The sequence below is a fragment of the Lissotriton vulgaris genome, chromosome 1_1 (genome assembly GCF_964263255.1).
Source record: "Lissotriton vulgaris chromosome 1_1, aLisVul1.2, whole genome shotgun sequence".
Taxonomy (NCBI): Eukaryota; Metazoa; Chordata; class Amphibia; order Caudata; family Salamandridae; genus Lissotriton; species Lissotriton vulgaris.
In genome coordinates this window covers 2,118,165,897-2,118,187,999 of record NC_141685.1, presented here as the reverse complement: position 1 = coordinate 2,118,187,999, position 22,103 = coordinate 2,118,165,897, and the positions used below count along the sequence as shown (strand labels likewise).

At 45.3% G+C, this 22,103-nt stretch overlaps 1 protein-coding gene across 8 annotated transcripts in view; it reads right to left on the bottom strand.

The window, feature by feature from the left end:
- LOC147751685 (dihydrofolate reductase-like) overlaps positions 1-22,103 on the bottom strand; it is a 402,971-nt gene that overhangs the window by 364,511 nt on the left and 16,357 nt on the right. For 2 of the 8 annotated variants that reach the window (XM_086921705.1, XM_086921679.1), the window contains exon 2: positions 17,856-17,948. The exons of the other annotated variants lie outside the window; for them this stretch is intronic. The gene's annotated coding sequence lies outside the window, so the exon portion shown is untranslated. The remainder of the gene's footprint in view (positions 1-17,855; positions 17,949-22,103) is intronic. 8 annotated transcript variants of the gene reach the window in all.

The window sequence follows — 22,103 nt, the reverse complement described above, 5'->3', positions numbered from 1 at the left end:
TACAAAGCAACCCTTCTGTTGTTCCATGATTGGCCATTCTGTAATTTTACAAACTTTTCACCAACAGACTCCACACAGAAAGGCCCTCTGAATTTGTTAAAACCTCAGTGTATACCACCAGGTTTGACCTTTACCAAGTCTCCTTGACACACACGCTGTTACCTTTAAGAATATCTGAGTGATGCCTATATGGAGAATTGTCCACCTGACGCTTGAGCAACCAATTGGGAACCAACTTTGTACCAGCTAATCTAACCCTCATAAGTTCAAAAGGAGATTTTGTCATTCCTTGATGCACTGTAGTGCAGTAGGCCCACAACATTCCTTTTATCTCAAGTTGCACAGAGGACTTGGCCACCACAGCCAACTGCATCGTGCCTTTTACAAGTCTGTTAACTCTATCACATAACCCATTTCCCCTGGGATTATATAATGACATATGTGAATTATTTAAGCCAATGCCCTCAAAATAGTGCTCCATCTCCTTTGATGTGAGTTATGTGCCATTATCTGAAAGGAGAACTGCTGGTACACCTTCCCTACGAAATACCTCACTGAGAATTTTGATAGTGGATTGTGTGTTAATGTTTCTCATGAACGCAACCTCCACCCACCTGGAAGCAGAATCCACCAGGACCAAAGCACTTCTCTCATTGTCATGTAATTCGTTGAAATGCCCAATGAAGTCCATACAAACCTTTTGCCAAATACCCTCCTCACCCACAACATGTTGAGGTGAAATGGGTTTGTCTAGACCAACACGCAACCGTGTCTCAGATTCCTTACAGGGTTCACATTTTTCTATCCACTCCTTGACTTGGGCATCCATTCCTGGCCATCAAAATGTATCCTTGAGCCTTCTGGCAGTTTACGTTTGGCCCGGATGGCCCTCATGAGCCAAGGCAATCCCCCGAGTCCTCAATGACTCAGGAGGAATGTATTTCTCACAACAACATGGTCGCCTCATGTAGAGATTTGGTCCTGCAACTGTACAAAGGGTCTGAGACTAGGTGATACTGTGCTCTCTCTATATACACCTTCTCTAGCCATCCTGATTACACCAGTCATAGTTTTATCGTTGAGCATGGCTTCCACCCAGTCCTCTTGGAAAATAGCTCAACCTAGATCCTTAGTAAGGTCTTCCAAACTAGCCACAATACTCTCTGTGACAAGTTCCGCACTAACCGATTTTACATCAGACAGTGGGGACAATCAATCCGCGACATTGTTGCGCCAACCAGGTATATACTCAACTTTGCACACTGACAGCTAAATAAGCTAGTCTGCCAGAACAGTTGTGTATATCCCATTTGGCCCTACAATTTTCAATAACGGCTTATGATCTGTGTGAAAACAACAACCCACAAAAAGACTTTGAAATACCTTGGGCTCCATGCTGCCGCTAATGCCTCCCGCTCGATGACCGAGTAGTTTCTTTTGGCATCCGATAGTGAGCGAGACGCAAAAGCAATCAACTTTTCTTGTCCAGCATGTTTTTGGGTTAGTACAGCACCAATGCCCACAGCACTGGCGTCCACAGTCAGCACAGTAGGCAAGTGCGGGAGGAACCCAGTTAAGAGACTAGCATTGACAATATCATTCTTATCCAAATCAAATGCTTTTTGCTGCTCAACACCCCACAGAAACGTTTTGCTTTTTCTCAACAGTTCTCTTAACGGTTCCCCCTCACATGCAAAGCTTTTGACAAATTTAGCATAGTATTCGACCACGCTCATAAAAGATTTTAACTAATCGTTGTTATCTGGAACTTTTACATTCACTATAGCACTGACCAAATCATGTTTAGGATGAATGCCCTTTTGGTGGCACGATGACCTAGATAGTCCACTTCCTCAACAGCAAAAACATACTTGTTCTTGCGTAGTGTCAAGCCAGCCGAGGATAAACGAGTTAAGACTTGATCCAGGATCAAATTGTGATCTTTTGCATTCATACCATAAATCAAAATGTCATCTTGAAATACGACCATTCGATTAATACCCTTGAAAATCTACGTCATGATGCGTTGAAATGCACTGGCAGCAGAGCACAGCCCAAAAGGAAGCTTCTTGAATTGATATGTACCATCAATTGTTATAAAAGAAGTGTACTTCTTGGAGTTCGGTTGAAGCTTAACTTGATGGTACGTGCTGCGTAAATCTAACTTTGAGACTACTATGCCTCCTGCCAAGCTCAGAATAATCTCATTAATATTGTGGAGTGAAAAACTATCCATGACAACAGCCTTGTTCAAGCTCCTCAAGTCCACACAGAAATGAAGAAAACCATCCTGTTTCTGCGTGATAACCACCGGAGATATCCACTCTGCAGCCTCCACCGGTGCTATGATGTCCTCCTCAAGCATTTGCTTAATGATATCTTTTACTTGAGATCTTGCAACCAACAGTATCCTTCGAGCAAAATGTTTCCCAGGAATTGCATCTTTGTAACCACTATTTCATTTTGAAAACCTACTGCCTCCCCCAAAACAGTGCCAAAAACTTTAGCATGTGTTTGTAGAATATTTTGGACAACATCATCATCTATGCACATTACAGGTTGGTCAGCCCTGGGGTCTACTCTGATATTAAGGTCGTACTGGTAAAGCCACCCTAGAAACGCTGGACCCTCAGGTGCTACATAAACTTTGCCTTTGGTAGATCTGCTCTCAAAGGTAATATGTGCATGGAAATACCTAAAACACCAACACTGGGACCTTGGTAGCCCTTCAAAATGATATCTGAAGGTATCCAGCTGGCATCTTGACAGGAAGAGTCATATAACATATTTGGGATAATGGTGTACAACGAGCCAGTGTCCACCATTAACGACAAAACTTGTCCATTGACACAAAAATTAGCCTTCGGGCGAGTCAAACTTTTCCCTTTATCCATAAGACCCTCCTCATCACCACTACCACCATAACAGAAATATCAAGATCATATCCATCTTCCTCATCTGTCACTGCAACTTTCTTGCTGCTAGTTTTGCACATACAGGAGTAATGTCCCTTTTTCCCACACTTAAGACATTCTTTGCCCAAATTGGATAAAAAACTGTACTGGCAGATTAGCTCGTTTAGCTGTCAGTGTGCAAGATCTGGTGTCACACCCTCGTCGCCAAAACGAAATAAATATCTGTAATCCAGTGAAGTTGCAGATGATAATCTATTTATTTAACGTACAACGCAGGAGCGAACCCTACCAGCACAGCTGGGGAAACCGTCACACTCAAACAACCACCCACGGAATGCCAGGCTCGAGAAGCACGCACGTAGCCCCGTCAACGAACCCAAGCAATCCGCGAGCTGGAACAGAGAGCGCAGCATATGTAAGTATTACAACAATCCTAGAATTAAGTTATTTTCACACAAAACAAAGACGGACAGCCTCTGCTCGAAGTGTGTCTTTACGAGGCAATTATCAAAAACAGAATCTCTAAGCCTTGAGAGGTTCTAACTAAACAAAGAGAGGCAGGAAGCCTCGGAGTTCATCGTTTAGTTAAGCTAAGAAAAATTTAGGAAAATCGCTGACCTGTGCGCCGAGGAAGGGATAAAAATTGCAAGGCAGGCAGCCTCTGGCGTCAGCGCTTCCACACACTGAAAAGAGGAAACCGGCTTTGCAGGTTTGATGTCAGCTGTGCATAATGAGAAGAAAGAAAGAGGCAGCCAGTCTCACTCGATAGCTCTAGTACGTCCTTACTGGAAACATGATATCCACAATTTTCTTAAAAGCAAATAAACTGTAGTCACAGCGCAATGTAGATTAGACTCTCGACGAGGGCACCAGATTAAACCTCATGAGTCTTTAGGGAATTCTACAGACGCCGCACTGAATCAAAAAATGGCTTTCAAAATAAAACAGGAAGTTCCACCCCCCCCAAAAAAGCACACCTCCTGTTCTGAAAAAATTTCCTTAACGCATACTTAATGTCATGATACACACCTGTCTTCGCAAGAAAAATGTATTTTCACCAAGAAAAGCCACCACTTTTACAGATACCAGCATGAGGTTTGAAATAATCAGCCTCATATTACGAAACAATCATTTACTCCTTGCCAACATACAGCATTCACAGTGTGAGAATCTTTTGTTTTGCTCATACTTACACACACTTCTCTTGTTCAGCACGTTGACATTGTCTTGGACCTCACTGCACTTGACGCACTTTGCCACTTACACATGTGATTTGCCCCCTAATCTATCCACTGTCTCACCCTTTCACCCATCCATCAATGTATACATGTATCCATCTATTCAACAAATGACTCATTCTTATATTCACATATACTTGCACACAAATTTGCCAATCATTGTAGTACTTTTGCCTGTTAAAAAGCCATACCAATTGGAAAGGGGCGACCACTCGGTCCCCCCGAACGTATGGTTGGGTGTCCCGATCCTCCCGGGAAACCATTTTGGGCGGGGGGCGTGTCTCGGCTGGTATGCCCGAAGCGGTGTAGCCGGGGCGCGCCTTTTCCCGCCCAAGAGGGGTTGTCCTAGACACCTACACCGATGACCACGCCCAGTAGGCGTACCGGAGGAGGGTACACGCCCTCCCGCAGAAGAATAAATAGAGCGGGAATCCGAAGAAGCGTCCTCTTGTTCCTGTATTCTGAAGGCTGCACCCACTCGTTGCTCCTGAGCCCTCGACGGAACAAGCAGCAATTTTGAGAACTTATAATTCTTGTGTTTCTCTTTCAGTTACTCGAAGGCGAAGAGTCCAGGACCTCGTTGATCGTCTAGGAGCCGATAATCGAAACCATGGCTGGCAGGAAAGCGGGAAAGGGTTCCGAGACGGATAAGGTGCTCCGCCTGTTGGTGAACCGAATGGCTTGCATGGAGCGGAAACTCGGACAAGTCCCGTCGATCGGTCGAGATTTGGCGGACGTCAAAAAACAACTGGCTGCACTGAACAATCCTGGTAACCCTAAGAAGGTAATAGGCCCGGCCTTGCCGGGAATCGTCCCCGAAGGTAGAGGGAAGCGGGTCAAGAAGAGGGCGGTTTCAGGGGAGGTTCCGGTCCCAGAGTTACCCCCGGCCACCCCTGTCACACCGGCAGACAACCCGGTACCAATCCCAGACGCGGGGCAGCCAATCCCGGTAGTGATTACCCCCGCTACCGATGAAGATATGCCTCCTGAATTGGCCACCCAGTTGGCCGCATGGCTCAATAAAAAGGCAGGGGGTGCCAAGGCGCCCGGAGACACGGCCGAAGAGGCCAAGCTACTAATCGAGCAATTGCGGCAGTCGCGAGATGCCGCAAAGGTGAATCTTCCTCTTGTTTCCCCACAGGTAACACCGGTAGGACCTGCAGTTGGACTTGAGAAAACGGCGGGAACAACGACGGAACCGGGTAAGCTCGCTTTGCCAATGGCAGGGGAGGGCTCATTACCCTCAAGGCGGGAGAGGGTGGCACAGCACATCCCTATGGCCACAAAAGAGTTAATATGGAGAGACAAATATATCAATATGTTTTCATTATTAACTGACCATCGCGAGATGGAATATGCTAAAACCCAGAAAGATTTGTGGCACCCGAGTGTGTGGCGCGCAAAGATGGCGGAATTCAGGGTGGATGAAACGATAACGAATTGGGCGAAGGCCTTTGCAATATTTACTGCAGTTCTGGGGGAACGTAAACCTGAGGTGTTAACTGAACTGTCTTGCTATCAAACTCGTATTATGGATTTTTATGCAATGTATGAGGGAGAGGAATGGAAAGGTTATGACATGAAATTCCGAAAAGCGAAAGAATATGATGCCTCTCTGACATGGGATTGCCTCGACTCGATCTCATGGCATAAGCAGCTCCTGCCGGGGGCGACAGGTACACCCTCGCCGGGCGGGAGTAGGTCGGGGGTCTTCCGCCAAAAACCCGTGGTGCCCTTTCGAGCAGGCGCCGGTGGCGATCACCAGCCGAAAACCGGCGGGAATGGCGGCAAGCGGGGGGTCTGTTGGGGCTTCAATCGAGGCAACTGTAACAGACCGCAAGGGACATGTAGATTCAAGCATGTGTGTGCGGGCTGTGGGAATTCCTCACACCCGGAGAGTTCATGTAGATGGAAAAATAACGGGGCGGGAGGAAAGGGAGGGTCCAAGCAGGAGTAAGATAGAACGTTGTGACCGGTTGCCTACACCCGTTGATCTCATGGCTATGACTCCTTGGTTAAACAAATACCCTGATCATGTCTCCGCTGGGGTGTTGAGGAAGGGATTCTTGTACGGCTTCCACATCCCGGCGGGGGATTTTCGAGGGGACTCCTTTTGTAAAAACCAGTTATCGGCGCAACATAATCCAAGTGTGGTAGAGAGAAAAATTGCAAAAGAAGTCAGCTTAGGGCGGGTGGCCGGGCCTTTTTATCATCCACCGGTGGCGGATTTCATCTGTTCCCCGTTAGGGGTTGTCCCGAAGAAAGACCCAGGGGAGTTTAGGCTTATTCACAACCTGTCTGCTCCAAGGGGTTCCTCAGTGAACGAGGCCATTGACCCAGAAGTCTGTTCGGTACGGTACGCATCGTACGATGAGGCCGTGGCCATATTGAATCGCCTGGGCCCCGGGGCGCTGATGGCGAAATCAGATATCGAGTCGGCATTCCGGTTGCTCCCGGTACACCTGCAGGATCAGCGCTTGCTAGGTTTTGCATTCCAAGGGAGTTATTACATGGATAAATACATGCCTATGGGTTGCTCCATCTCTTGTGCCTATTTTGAAATGTTCAGTTGTTTTTTAGAGTGGGCATTCACCGAGGCCACAGGGCATTGGCATGTCATGCATTATCTCGATGACCTCCTGTTTTTGGGAGCAGCCGGCGATACGAAATATGCGCAGGCGCTGCACGACTTCTGCATCCTCATGAGGGAGTTTGGAGTACCACTGGCACCAGGTAAGACGGTTGGGCCATCTACTTCACTGGAGTTTCTGGGAATTGAGCTCGATTCTGTGGAGGGATGTTTCCGTTTGCCGATGGCGAAGGTGGCCAAGTTTAGGGCTTCCTTGAAGCTATGCCTTGAGAAAGAGAAAGTGACCCTGCACCAATTGCAGCAAACAGTGGGTCAGCTTAACTTTGCCTTGAGAGTGATACCAATGGCCCGCCCCTTCTCACGCTCTATTGCACAAGCTATGGGTGGTCTCAAAGAAGGACACCACCGTACGAGACTGTCTGCAGAGGTTCGCCAGGATATGCGCATTTGGTTGGCATTTCTGGTGGACTTCAACGGTCGAGTAGTGTGGAACAAGCCGCCAGCGTCTTCAGATGAGCTAGGTCAGTGGACTGACTCGTCGGGGAGCGTGGGATTTGGCGCCATTTTTGGTAATCGATGGTCGGCGCAAACATGGCCGGCGTGGTGGCACTCCAGCGGTCTCACAAGTAACATCGGGTTCCTGGAGCTATTCCCCATTTTGGTTGCTCTGATGGCATGGCCAGACGATTTCAGAGACCGCTCAGTGGTGTTTTGGTCTGATAATATGACTGTTGTTGAATGCATTAACCAACAGGCAGCACGCTGCAAATGGATCTTGAGATTGTTGAAAGAAGTTGTGCTGCTTTGCATGAGACTGAATGTACAGTTTAGGGCAAAACATGTGCCGGGTGTAATGAATCATGCGGCTGATGCACTCTCTCATTCACATATGCAGGCGTTCAGGGGTTATCTACCTACAGCGGACCTAGTGGCGGCACCATTCCCCGAAGCACTTTGGCGAATCGGTGCCCCGGATTACAAGACCTCGTGGCAGCAAGCTTAGCCCCCAGGACAAGGAAGGCATACGAAGGAGCATTTCGTTCCTATTGCACGTTTTTGGGTCCGACAGGGAATCAGAGCTGGGGTCAGGAGGAATCCTTCCTGGGGTTCCTGGTAGCACTGCACAGGGAAGGCCGATCAGCGGCAACGGCCAATAGGCACAGGGCGGCCGTGTCATTCATGGCGCAGGTGCATGGCATAAAAGACCCGAGTTCCTTTTTGGTGAAAAAAGCCCTTCGCGGCTGGCAGCGCCTTGAGGGTCGCAAGCAAGACGAAAGGCGCCCGATTGGCTTAGATAGGTTGTCCCTACTCATAGCGAAACTGGATGAAACATGCTCCTCCCAATTCGAAGCAGTTCTGTTCCGGGCAGCGTTCGCATTAGCATTCCATGGGGCTATGTGGGTGAGCGAACTGGTCGCAAGGAATAAGAAAGACGTTGAGGGAGGCTTGTGCAGGGATCACGTACAAATTAGGGGTGATTCGATGGTGGTCACGATAGCCAGGTCCAAGACCGACCAAGGGGCTATGGGAAATAGTGTTATTGTGCAGCGCATGCGAGGGTCCCCCACGTGCCCGATAATGTGTATAGAGGAATACTTGGCACTGAGGGCGGCTACATGGGGGGGGGGAGTTTGCTGAGGCACAAGGATGGCACCCCACTGACGAGGTTTCAGTTCCAGAGGGTGCTAGCGCTGACAATCGCTGCGGCGGGCATGGACCCGTGCGATTTTGGGACCCACTCCTTTAGGATAGGGGCTGCTACTGAGGCTACAGCCAGGGGTCAGAGTGCGGACGAAGTGAAACAGTTGGGGCGATGGCCCTCGAATTGCTTCAAAAGGTATGTGCGATTGCACATGTTGTAAAGTTCAATTGACATGCACTCACGCTTCTTGTCTTTTGTTTTAATTACAGTTTCGCGAGCCTGTCACGCGGGGCGGAATTTGCAGTCGACCCAGTACCAGGAGACCAGCGGTCATGGGCCACTGTCTAGAGAGAGAGTGGTATGGGTCGTGGGCCACTCATACGTGAGGCGCGCCGGGGACGTATTCAAAGCAGGTGACGCGATTCACGCAGCTGGGGAATACGGGTACAGAGTGGCCTTCCATGGGAAGGGCGGGCTCTGTTTTGACCAATTCGAGTCATTTGTTGAGGGTCTTTTCGGGTGGCAAAGGTCACCGCCATCTGTAGTCATAGTACACCTGGGGGGCAATGACTTGGTGACACTGGGTAGACGTGTGTTGTTTGAACAAGTTTTGTCTGCTGTTAGCTGGTTGGCGAAAAGAATCCCGGGGTGCACAATTGCCTGGTCCCACATGATTCCCAGGAAGGTGTGGCAGGGGGGCCTTTCGGTGTCAGCACTGAACCATTCGGTGAAGAGGGTAAACAATAAAATTGGTAGATTGTTTCGCTCAGCGCAGTTGCATAGCATTCCTCATGGGTGTATTCGGGGTGATCACATGTATCTGAATGATGGGGTTCACCTGTCCCGGGAGGGGAATGATTTACTCATAGGAGACTTCATAGCATGGCTAAGTGGTTTGAGGAAGCATGACCTTTAGGAGGAGTTGGGGGGGGCCAGATAGTCGGTCAACTATCCGGCCTGTGGCGGTAAGGTCATGATCAGTGAGCAGTAATTTCTAGGTCCCTAGAGGGGGGGCGCCACCCAGAATCGATGGGAGCGCCCGGGGGGAGGCGGCCATTGGCCCCTCCCACGGGGAGGCGGCACCCACTAAGGATGGGTCGCCTAAGGGGAGACGGCCATAGGCCACTCCCAGGGGAGGAGGCAGCTATATGCCCCTCCTACTAATTTCCCGGGGGCCGGATATCCGCGACGGCGGATAGAGAGTGTGGGGATGGGGGGGAGTCCACGCTGTCCTTCTTACAGATACCTCACACGGGAACTCGGACGACCTTTAAGATGGCGTCGAGTGGAAAGGGGGCCCCCACCACGACAAGGGAAATTACAGTTGGCGATGAGGGTAGAGTCCTCTGCGCATGCGCCACTCACACCGTGAGGGCGAGAGTTTTGGTAGTAGGGATCTGACACCGGTTAAGACCTTGCCGTTGGCCCTTAATGTTAGGATGTACAACTTTAATTTTGAATGTATGCATTTGCAGGATGTTAGACTCGGCTAGGAAACCTTTGTATTAGAGATCTGTTAAGGTTAGCCAAAGAACATGTCTTCATCGAAATGTAATAAATGTAAATTGTACATGACTATGAAACTTTTATTTAATGTTTTAAATTTTGTTTCATATTTTAATAAATACGGCCGGGAGGGTGACTCCCTCCCGCCTTCCAAAAGTTCAAACCTGCGTCCGACTTCCCATCCTTGGGGATTGTGTTGGGAGGGGGTGACGGGCATCCCGGCCATATGGAAAGGGGCGACCACTCGGTCCCCCGAACGTATGGTTGGGTGTCCCGATCCTCCCGGGAAACCATTTTGGGCGGGGGGCGTGTCTCGGCTGGTATGCCCGAAGCGGCGTAGCCGGGGCGCGCCTTTTCCCGCCCTAGAGGGGTTGTCCTAGACACCTACACCGATGACCACGCCCAGTAGGCGTACCGGAGGAGGGTACACGCCCTCCCGCAGAAGAATAAATAGAGCGGGAATCCGAAGAAGCGTCCTCTTGTTCCTGTATTCTGAAGGCTGCACCCACTCGTTGCTCGTGAGCCCTCGACGGAACAAGCAGCAATTTTGACCCACCCACCAGCCCCTTATGGCAACGTTTGTTTTGTAATAAAGTTTGCTGAGTTAGGCCCTTTTTCCCTTTGTAGAAAAGTAAAGGAATGTTTAGGTAAGGATGTGACTGCTGTCTGTGGGATACTGTTTTTCTTTCTTTTAGGAGTAAACAGTCTTGATACAATTAGGCATGCTGAATTTTTCCTTCCTTAGTAGGTGAACAACTGTCTTATTTATTTTGGTCGGGCGGTAAGGTCATGATCGGTGAGCTGTAATTTCTAGGTCCCTAGAGGGGGGGCGCCACCCAGAATCGATGGGAGCGCCCGGTGGGGAGGCGGCCATTGGCCCCTCCCACGGGGAGGCGGCACCCACTAAGGATGGGTCGCCTAAGGGGAGACGGCCATAGGCCCCTCCCAGGGGAGGAGGCGGCTATATGCCCCTCCTACTAATTTCCCGGGGGCCGGATATCCGCGACGGCGAATAGAGAGTGTGGGGATGGGGGGGAGTCCACGCTGTCCTTCCTACAGATACCTCACATGGGAACTCGGACGACCTTTAAGATGGCGTCGAGTGGAAAGGGGGCCCCCACCACGACAAGGGAAATTACAGTTGGCGATGAGGCTCGAGTCCTCTGCGCATGCGCCACTCACACCGTGAGGGCGAGAGTTTTGGTAGTAGGGATCTGACACCGGTTAAGACCTTGCCGTTGGCCCTTAATGTTAGGATGTACAATTTTAATTTTGAATGTATGCATTTGCAGGACATTAGACTCGGCTAGGAAACCTTTGTATTAGAGATCTGTTAAGGTTAGCCAAAGAACATGTCTTCATCGAAATGTAATAAATGTAAAATTGTACATGACTATGAAACTTTTATTTAATGTTTTAAATTTTGTTTCATATTTTAATAAATACGGCCGGGAGGGTGACTCCCTCCCGCCTTCCAAAAGTTCAAACCTGCGTCCGACTTCCCATCCTTGGGGATTGCGTTGGGAGGGGGTGACGGGCATCCCGGCCATATGACTTTGCTAGTGCTTTTGTTGAAAGCAAAGTTCCATCTTGGAACGGTTACGAATGCTAAAGTATTCTAAATTCATTCAACGTTAGCCACCCATGACGGCAGCCATGGTTGAATGGTTTTTGCTTTATTTTTATTAATAATAAAAAATGTGATGGCCATTTACACAGCAGTAGCATGGCTAATAGCTGCACGGGAGGCCAGTAAGAGCCAGACTTATTGGCTTTGCCAGTTCTTGTTTCTCAGAAACATCCACTTTCTTACAGGCCTGCAGCTTCCAAGTCCAATACATAATATATATTATTATTAGCACAACTTAGGGGCATTTTTACCAGGAAATGGTGCATTGTGGTGCTGCGAGCAATTCTGCAGCACTACTCCATTTCAAAAACCCAAATATGCTCCGTATTTACAAGAATACAGTGCACCCCTGTGTTTTCTCTGCTAAAAATAGCTGCCTAGCACCAGTACAGACACCAATAATCCTTTGTGCAAGGGCATCTGCATTGAAGGAATGATTCCCTGCAACACAAATACCCTTGCACCATAATACAAGGGTGCCCACGTTGTGGGAAATGATTGTTTATGTGCACAATGAAACACTTTCCTTCACATAAACAATCTTTAAAAGGATTTGCACTATCTATGTGTGCTGCAGAGAGGAGAAATAAAGTATGTCTCCTAGTTGTGCCATCTAATGCCTGATTTTGAATGGTATTAGTTTTTGGTACTGCCTCAGATGTACACATCTTTGTACATCTGGGGCAGCGTCAAAAAGCAATGGGTGAAGCGGTGGAACACCCATTTCAAACCCCTTTCTCACAGATTTATGCATGAAAGGGTAACATATTTGCAAAGCGGCATTAAGCCACGTAAAGTAGCTTAATGACACTTTGTATATATGGAGCCGGGCATTGCTCCACCGAAACATCAGAAAGTGACGTTCTGGTGGTGCAATCCCCTTGTAAATAAGACCCTTCATATTTTTGCTCTGGCATTAGCCAAGACCCTTTCCTTTTCCCCAAAATATATTTAAAAAAACATACACATACATACATAAAGGGGCTTTTAGTCAGCCCTCTACATCCATTGGGCTGTTGCAGTGGCATTCACAATGTGTTTCTGCCCACTACAGTATGCAGCATAGTGCAGCGGGCCAGTCCACTCCACCCATTGTGTCCCCTCGTTCTGTGTAATGGAATTTTGCCTGTGCACAATGTGCATATATGCTAGAAGATTCCGCTTTAATGCCAGCAAATGGTCATATTGTGTATTTATTTTTAAAATAATTTTGTCCTTCCTTTTAAGAAACTTTTATTTTTTGTATTGTTTTGCAAGGGTCTGGCTGTTCCCGAGTCACTGCCACCGGGAACTCTCTGCAGCATGCAGGAAACAACACCCAACACATGCACTGACAGGGATACCTATTTTTAAATCGGAAACCATTCCAAGATGGCCACCAGTACCTCTGCGTAGCTGCACATGCAGTGACAGTCACTTTTGAATTGTTGTTCTTATACTCTTCTCTATTGCTATTCTTATATGAGGAAGGAAGAAACAAATGTATAGAAAAGAAGAAAGTATGATGCTAATAAGTATGCACTTTCATGGCAATCCCTTGTATCCTGTTCACAAAGACAGGTGCCTTTGACTTTTTTTTAACAAGATCAATATGTTCAGTTATGCAGCTGAACCTGTTGTGCATATATAATGTATATCTATTTAAAATTCTGTCCTGGCTGTCTTCCTGACATACAGGGGGCCTCCATGGCATGGATTCTGGTCGAGACACTAAGGCATCTGGGGGAAATAGTAGACAGGTGTCCTACACATCCATTTCAAGCTCTCCACCTCTCTCCACCTAAGCATGTTCCGTCGATATAGTGAATTGTAGGGACACCCTTCAGTGTGCAGTGAGGTGGGAAATCCCTGCTTTGGTCTCAACCACCATGTAGTCTCAAAAGGGGAGTCTGCCTTGTCCCTCAATGCTCAAATCATGACTGGTGTAAATCTATCTGTAGTTTTTGAGATTCATAGTCACTTCTTTTTACACATTGTCTTACATTTCGAAGGAAAACATGCATCGAAAGTCTATAGGTAATAACAGTTGCTCTACAATTCTGTGTTCCCCTAAGTCTCCCGATAAAAGTGATACTTCACTTCATGTGGGTAGGCCTGGTGCCAGCAACAGGAAAACGCAATCTGTACACTCCACATTTTTACAGTGAAAAGAGACCCTTTTTTGCAAAGTGCCTAGCTGTGGATTTTGAACCCCAGCTCAGCTGGTACCTAGGGAAACCTAGCTAATCTATACATTTCTCAAAACTAGACCCCAAGACTAATCCAGGTTTGGGTGATTTGAGTGGCTCTCACCAGGTTCTGTTAACCAGAATCCCTTGCAAACCTCAAACTTTGTAAACAAAAAACACATTTTTCTCACATTTCGTTGATGAAAAGTTCTGGAATCTGCGTGGGTTCACAAAATTCCACCCACCCCTCATTCCCCAGTCTTCTGATAAAAATGGTACCTCACTTGTGTGGGTAGGCCTACTGCCCACAGCAGGAAACAGGCCGAACAGCAACTTGGACACACCACATTTTTACAGTGACAACTGACCCTTTTTTCGAAGTGCCTAGTTGTGGATTTTGAACCCTAGCTCTGCCTGCACCTAGGGAAACCTAGAAAACATATACATCTTTCAAAACTAGACACAAAGGGAAATCCAGGATGGGGTGACTTGTGTGGTTCTCACCAGGTTCTGTTACCCAGAATCCCTTGCAAAACTCAAACTTTGTAAAAGAAAAACACATTTTTCTCACATTTCTGTGATGGAAAGTTCGGAATCTGCGTGGATCCACAAAGTTCCACCAACCTTGCATTCCCTGAAGTGTTCCGCTAAAAATGATACCTCGCTAATGTGGGTAGGCCTGTTAAAGATTGCAGGGATCGCTGTTAACATGAGCTGAAAGCCATGTTGTACTTGGCAGCCATTTTAGTTAGCCATGTGCTTGCCCTGTGCTTTCTCCCTCTTCCAGAGCCTTGCACAGGTTCAGAAAGGCCTAGCTGTCAGAATGCACCTGCTCCTAGTATAGAACTGTTAGGCTATTCTTGCTGATGTAAGGAGAAATGTCTCTTCTCCCACTTTGTTGAGCATGCACATTTTGTATACCCATATTAGTCAATTTGCATGCTGGTATGTGCCAGGACCTCCCTTTGGTTTTATGTTGACTAATATCACCTATGCACATAAAAGCCCCCTGTTCTCTTTATTCCTAAGACTGTCTCATACACTGGCCCACGGGGACTGTGTGACGCAAACTCCCTCATGTGAGGTCATTAAATACGTTTTCTTCTGTGCCAATCTCTTCTTTGTTGGTTTAAAAGGACAAGGTGTATCAGTGAACCCCTTAGGAGGTTTATATTTCTTCAAATGGCGCCCAGCGTGAGGCTCATCAGAGAAGCGGCTATCAAAGGGAGTGGTCTTGATGGGAGATAGGAATCTACTGGGGAGGACAGGACAGGAACCTACTAAGGAGGTACCCTGCACACGGACATTCTCTGTCTCTGCAGCCCAGTATATTTCTGGTCTTCCGGACTTGATCCTCCAAATATTTACCGCTCCTGACTGAGAACCGTTTTGGCTTGAGTATTCTAAAACGATGGTTAGGTCATTCAGAACTTGACAGTGAGAGGTTGGAGATTTGTGCTTGGAAAGGTCGGCGAGATGTGATTTGCTTTGGTTAGGCCAAAGATTTGGGAATTTGGAAATATATGAATTTCAATTTGTGTAGACAGGTAATGATGAGACTTTTCTCTAACTTTTGAATAATTTATAACAGCAGATATTTTGTTAAGTGACACTGCTGTATGATATTGTATATATTGCAGTATTTTTGGCATGTCTGTTTCAAGTGCACATCGTCGAATGTGTTGCTTTTTGGAGGTACCAGTATGGAATTTGAACGGAATCAGCCGGCTCCCCTAGAGGGGATACCTAAATAGGGTTAGGTATAAAAAACATATTTCTTCTTTGGTGACTCAGTACCTCATGAAATTAAAATATGTACATAAAAAAAGGATCCTGATTTGTGCACTTTCACTTTTATAAGTAGGGATATGCAGAGCACTTTTTAAGTGTTCTGCCAGCCCAAACTGGTAAATGTGGTGTATTTTGGCTTCTTCAAAATGGAATAGTCTTTGGGCTGTTTTGGTGCAGTTTTTTGTTGGACTACTTTTGAGAAGCTTTTCTTGTAAATATGACTTACAATTAGAATTTACAAACAGGTTGGTTTCAGTACAGTCTGTGGGCTGTCTTTTGTTTCTGTCCTAAGTGTTGATTTGTGGGTTAAATGTGTGTTTAAATGTCTATGTGGTTTGTGATTTGATATCGGTGGTACTTGTGTGAGTAAGTAGCGATTGCACTCTTTGTGTAAGAATGGCTAGCCTTAAGTGCGCTGTATTGTGTGTTCTGAGTGTATGACCCTCTTCTGAAAATGTCTGGATTGAGCTCAATGTATTTTTTTGTCATCATTCTGTTATGCTAAATGTCATTTAATTAATTACATATTAAATAAAAATCCAGAAATGAATTATATAACATATGCTAAATAGCTGCATGCTACTATTAAACTGACAGAGTAAGAAACTATACATGTGCAAATTGCCACAATGCTACAATAACATTAGAATTCACATTCAATAGGAATACAATGGACCTCAAAAAAACAAAATTGTGTGTTTTGCTATAATTAGGACTAAAATACAAAATGTTACAGCATTTTCCTTAGATACATTGTATTAGATATTAAAAGGCATTCACATCATCTGGGTGAATTGGTTGTTGCTGAACTAAACACAACATTACAGAACAATAGATTTGTGCTGGCTTGAAAGGCATGAGATTTTGACGCCGGCTGGTCACAGCCACAGCTGCGTCAATAGCACATGGCTATTCCTGACCGCAGGCCACAGAGGGTAAATGCTGAGTCAACTAGATTTTAAGTTAGTGTAAACTTAGTATAAAAGCCTGCATTACAGAACTGTTGATTTTAAAAGTTACAAAAGACAGTTTCATTGTTTTGGATAACAGAGAAAAGATTGAAAGTAGGGATTTTCTTTCTTAATGCCTTTTTACATAAGCACTACAAAAGGGGTTGATGGACGGAGTGTTTGAGCAAATCAAACACTCACCCCCAGTCTACTGATCTGGGTTTAATCCATTCTTTAGCTCACTCAGCCACCCCAAAACAGACATGGCCATATGCATATCAGTCTGACCCTGTGCCTCATGGGAACAGTCCAGCCCGAACTGCCAAGCCATGTCTTCCCTGGACCGGAAACAAGCATCCTGGGACCGGTTTCGGATTCATAATCCTCATCAGCCAGGCTATCTTAAATCCCGTGGCCAAGTGAGCAAGGGACCACGTCTGAGCATACCCTGCCAACTTAGGGCAAACAAAGCGATACAAAAGGGGATGATGGACAGAGCATTTGAGCAAATCAAACACTCACCCCCAGTCAACTGATCTGGGTTTAATCCATCACCATTCTTTAGCTCACTCAGCCACCCCAGTTCAGACATGGCCATATGCAAATCAATCAGACCCTGTGCCTTATGGGAACAGTCCAGCCCGAACTGCCAAGCCATGTCTTTCCTGGACCGGAAACAAGCATCCTGGGACCGGTTTCGGCTTCATAATCCTCATCAGCCAGACTATCTTGAATCCAGTGGCCAAGCGAGCATAAGCACAACCGTGGTTTTGATGTTAAATAATAACTGTCCTTTAAAAAGGGTTGCAGGCTTTTCATGTTTCAAGTAAGGCTTTTGGGCTTAGTGTTATAAATGAATACAGTGTAAGGCAAAAAGAAATGAAACTTGCTTTTTATTTGTGAAATCATCAAAAGGGTTGGTCTTATTAAAAAAAAAAAAGGGGGAATTTTGACAATATGAAAAAAAATGTTAATTAAAAATAAGTGCACTAAAAACGTTTTTTAATGTCTATACTGCCTAATAATCATACTGTGAACTCCTAGCATCAAAGTTGAATTTAAACAGTGCTGTACTGCAATGGGGGGCACTAAACGTGAAATGTTACTTTACCCAGGCGTATAAAACTCATTTTTATAAGGGTGTACCTTATACATTTCTGATCCCCATTCCTGGGATATGTAGGTGACACTCTGAGGAGGACTAATATTCATTTTTAAGTGCCCCAAAGTCGAAATTGGGCAAGATACACTGTTTAAAAGCAGTTCTGCCACTCAGAGCAGTTTTCAAACTGATCTTAGGCTTCAGTATATGCACATGTTTAAGTTTAACACAAATAGCTGACCTCGATACTGCTAAAAAAGCAAACCGCACACTGCTTACAAATGTAAATAAATATAAAAACCAGCAGAAGTTATTAAGCGTACCTCTAAATTACTGGAAAACCGGAATGGAACAGGACTGCCTTTCAGCTGTAATTCTTCATAGTTGCTTTGAATTGGAAAAGCCGCATGGAAAGCCTTGCACAAAATAGGACAGCTGGTTAGGGTTAAAGGTCGAGTTCTGCATTTAGCGCCTAGCAGGGCTCAAAGCAAGGTTTGCTTCGACACTTTGACCACTGAAACGTTTTGAAAGACAAGATGACAGTGCACGGAGAGAAAAATAACTTTTGCTTACTATTTTTGGCAAAAGCTATTTTTTGTGCATTCATATGAACAGAAGGAAATATAATGGTATATGTGAGCTCTGATTAAGAGTATAGCTCTTCCATGTATATAGCACTAATGCTTTTAGTTTGACGATTACTGTACAAGTGCTGGGACAAGGAGGCAATGGGATTGGGTTTGAATTCATTCACCCTCATGTTACAACTACTACAATTGCAAAAGGAAGTGGTGGTTGGTTATTACTGTTTTCTAGCTAGTTACATATGCTATTTACCTCCTATAAGTGTTTTTATGCCCAGCTGCCACAAGTAGATAGTGTCAACAGAAGTGAAACCTGTTTCAGGTTTCCTACTGTCGAAATAGGGGAAAGAGGTTAGCTCCTTTACAAATTAAGGTTAGGCAAATTTATGTTTTCTCTTTCTTTTCCTCAATCTTATTTGAGCCTGTCTAAGCTGTCTGAGAAACAGCCATGAGACATTTAATTGGCTATTCAGTAACACTGTTTTAAAATTGTTAGCATTAATAAAATGAATATATAAATATGCTATGTTACTGCCCATCCTGTCTGATGAAATTATGAAAGGATGAGTAGTCTAGATTGCTGTTCCCTTGTTTGACCTTTAAGGGGAACTATGGGGCATATTACCAACAACTAGCAATAATTATCGCTATGTTGGTTTAGCGGCGATTTTTTTATCGCCGCGCTGCCGCGATTTTTATCGCTTAGGAACCTTGCTATTATCAAGGTATATCTCCTAAGCGATTAAAATCGGCCGAAATGCATGAATATCGCTGAAAAGTCAGCGATATTCATGCATTACCGAGCTAATGCTCTTAGCCATGTTATCCACCTACCATTGGATAACATGGCTAAGAACTGCTTAGGGGAAGCGCGAATATCTCCAAAAGTTGGTAATAGGAGATAGCGATATTAGCGACTGTTTCCAGTCGCTGACATCTTGGCACGCCCACTTTGCATGTCATTAGTGATAAATATCACTGACATGCAAAGCGGGGTCCAAGATGGTCGCTATCTCCTACTAGCTGTCGCTAACTGGTGTTAGCGACAGCTAGGTAATAGGGAGATTATTTTTTCTCCGCTTTCTTGGCTTTTAAAGCCAAAAAAGTGGAGATAAACCCCCTTGATAATACCATTATTATTAGCTAGTCTGTGTAAATAAACTGACAGTCCTTATTAGAGCTGGTGTTGCATAGTCTGGATCGTAAAAAGTAGAAGGTAAGAAAGATGCCCATGTGATCCTCAGCAAATATTTTGAAAAGAAAATATTGTTTTATAGGAGTTTGTTTGTCACAACATGTTCTGCTGGAGAAATGTATGTATCCACTATATTGAAGTTTTTTTTAGTTCTTTATGTAATAAGAATCCCTGTTAAATAAGCAGCTTTAGATTTTCCTGCTGCACCTGTAACATGAGAGCATGGCCCTAAGCGTATAATATAGGTGCTTTTATTAAGATAAATCATTTTAGAAGTGTCTGCAGTCCTGTACAAGTAAAGTAAAGTCTATGAGTAAAAGTGTAGAACATTTCCTTTTTTCTTGAGGGCTTCAGATGAATAATATAGGAATACACAAATGTAAGGATTTGGAGTATGTCTGTATTGTTTTCCTCTTTTCCTCAGAATTTAGTAAATGAACACAGACTTGCTTAGCTGCTTCAAATAGAGTAATAGGTCAGGGGTTTTTACTCTCAGATAGATGAAGTGGTTCTTGGGTGCCTTGCTAATATATGGGGCGTCCCAAGACTAGGAAGTATTCTGGGACTATCCTCTCTGTTAATAGATTATTTGTATGCCTTGTCTAAAGACCTTTTGATCTGTCCACCAATAGATATTTGCTGCCTTACAACCATTGCTAGAGAGGCCCGGACATCAGATCCAGCCCGGGGAGTTAGAACCAGTCCAGCTTGAAGCCAAGGTGAAGGTAACCCGCACAGGCGTTGCTGGCAACTAAGACGTCAGTGAATGGCGGAAGCACTGGGATGTGAAGTGTTTACCCCTGCCACTGTCTTGAGCGAAATATGGGGTCACAAATCAGAGAGAGAAGTTGTGGATCATGTTTTTGATGCCCAGCTGAGAGTCACAGACCGACCAGAACAGCAAGGAGGCTTTTGCTTGAGGTGACCCCTTTTGAAACAAGGGTTGCTTCAGAGATCCCAGCATCCTGAATCCCGGTCCCAAAGTGAATGAAAAGTTTGCACCTTTGTTTGTTGATCAAGAGATACCTAGGCGCACTGGATATAATTAGTTGCCCCAACAAAAGAGCAGTGCGCCAACAGAGCAATACAGGAGTTTAGGGTACAGGTGCTGTGTCTTTGGTGCCGGTTAGATTGGAATGAAGAAAACTGGTGCACTGCCTGAGACACTGGACAGGGTCGTTGAAAGACTTTTTCTTCTTAAACTGGGCCGCGATTCCTGATTTGCGAGTTGTGCAGCTCCACTGAGGGAACAGCAAGAGCCTGCCTAACAGGCTCAAACGGACACAGGGAGAAGACTCGCCTCTGGCTGGTTGTACAGTGGCTTCAATTTCCCAAGGACTTCTTTTTGTTAGCAATGTTTCTCTTCCCTCCTCCTAAAAGTATATTAATGAATACTCTAGCCCTCATAAAAGGAACACTGGAAAAGTCTATTGAAAATGTTTTTACAAAGAATTGGACTAGGTGGTTCTAGGATTTGCTTTTTGCTTAGGACTAGAAAAATATTGATAATTCTGTTTGTGATTATAGTCATTATTCTCTCCTGCTATCTGTATGACCCAATGCTCTGTTCCCTTTGTACTCCTGCTTATACCTTATATATACCCGCTTAATGAAATATTTAGAATGGAAAATGCCCATCTAGCAATGGATTTATGAAAATAAATGCCCATCTAGCAATGGATTTATGAAAATAAATGTGCAAAGTATTTTCTATGTTCCTACTAGATCATTGGAATGTCTTTAGCTCATGCTAAAAGGACTATCTGTTAAAGATTGCTGGGATCTCTGTTAGCATGAGCTGAAAACCATTTTGTACTTGGCAGTCATTTTAGTTAGCCATATGCTTTCCATGTGTTTTCTCCTTCTTCCAGAGCCTTGCACATGCTCAGAAAGCCTAGCTGTCAGAATGCACCTGCTCGTAGTATAGAACTGTCAGGCTATTCTTGCTGATGTAAGGAGAAATGTCTCCTCTCCCACTTTGTTGGGGAAGCAAATTTTGTATACCCATATTAGTCAATTTGCATGCTGGTATGTGCCAGGACCTCCTCTTGGTTTTATGCTGACTAATGTAACCTATGCATATATAAGGCCCCTATTCTCTGTACTCCTTAGACTGTCTCACACAGTGGCCTGAGGGTACTGGGTGACGCAGCCTACCTCATGTGAGGTAATTAAATATGTTTTCTTGATATTACCGCTTCTGTGCCAATCTCGTCTTTGTTGGTTTAAAAGGACCAGGCGTATCAGTGAACCCCTTAGGAGGTTTATATTTCTTCAGGCCTAGTGCCCATGATAGTAAATGGCCCAAAACGCAATGTGAACACACAACATTTTTACAGGGAAAACTGTCCCTTTTTTTGCAAAGTGCCTAGCTGTATATTTTGAACCCTAGCTCTACCGGCACCTAAGGAAACCTAGCAAACCTATAAAAAAAATTAAGCTAGACACAGAGGAAATTTCCAGGATGGTGTGACTTGTGTGGCTCTCACCAGGTTCTATTACCCAGAATACCCTGCAAACCTCAAACTTTGTAAAAAAAACAAAGTTTCCTCACATTTCTGTGATGGATGGTTCTGGAATCTGTGTGGATGCACAAACCTCCACCTACCCCGCATTCCCCAACACATTTCAATAAAAATGGCACCTTACTTGTGTGAGTAGGCCTAGTGCCAGTGACAGTAAATGGCCCCAACTCAATGTGGATACACCACATTTTACCAGTGAAAACTGTCCCTTTTTTTGCAAAGTGCCTAGCTGTAGTTTTTTAACCCTAGCTCTGCTGGCAACTAGGG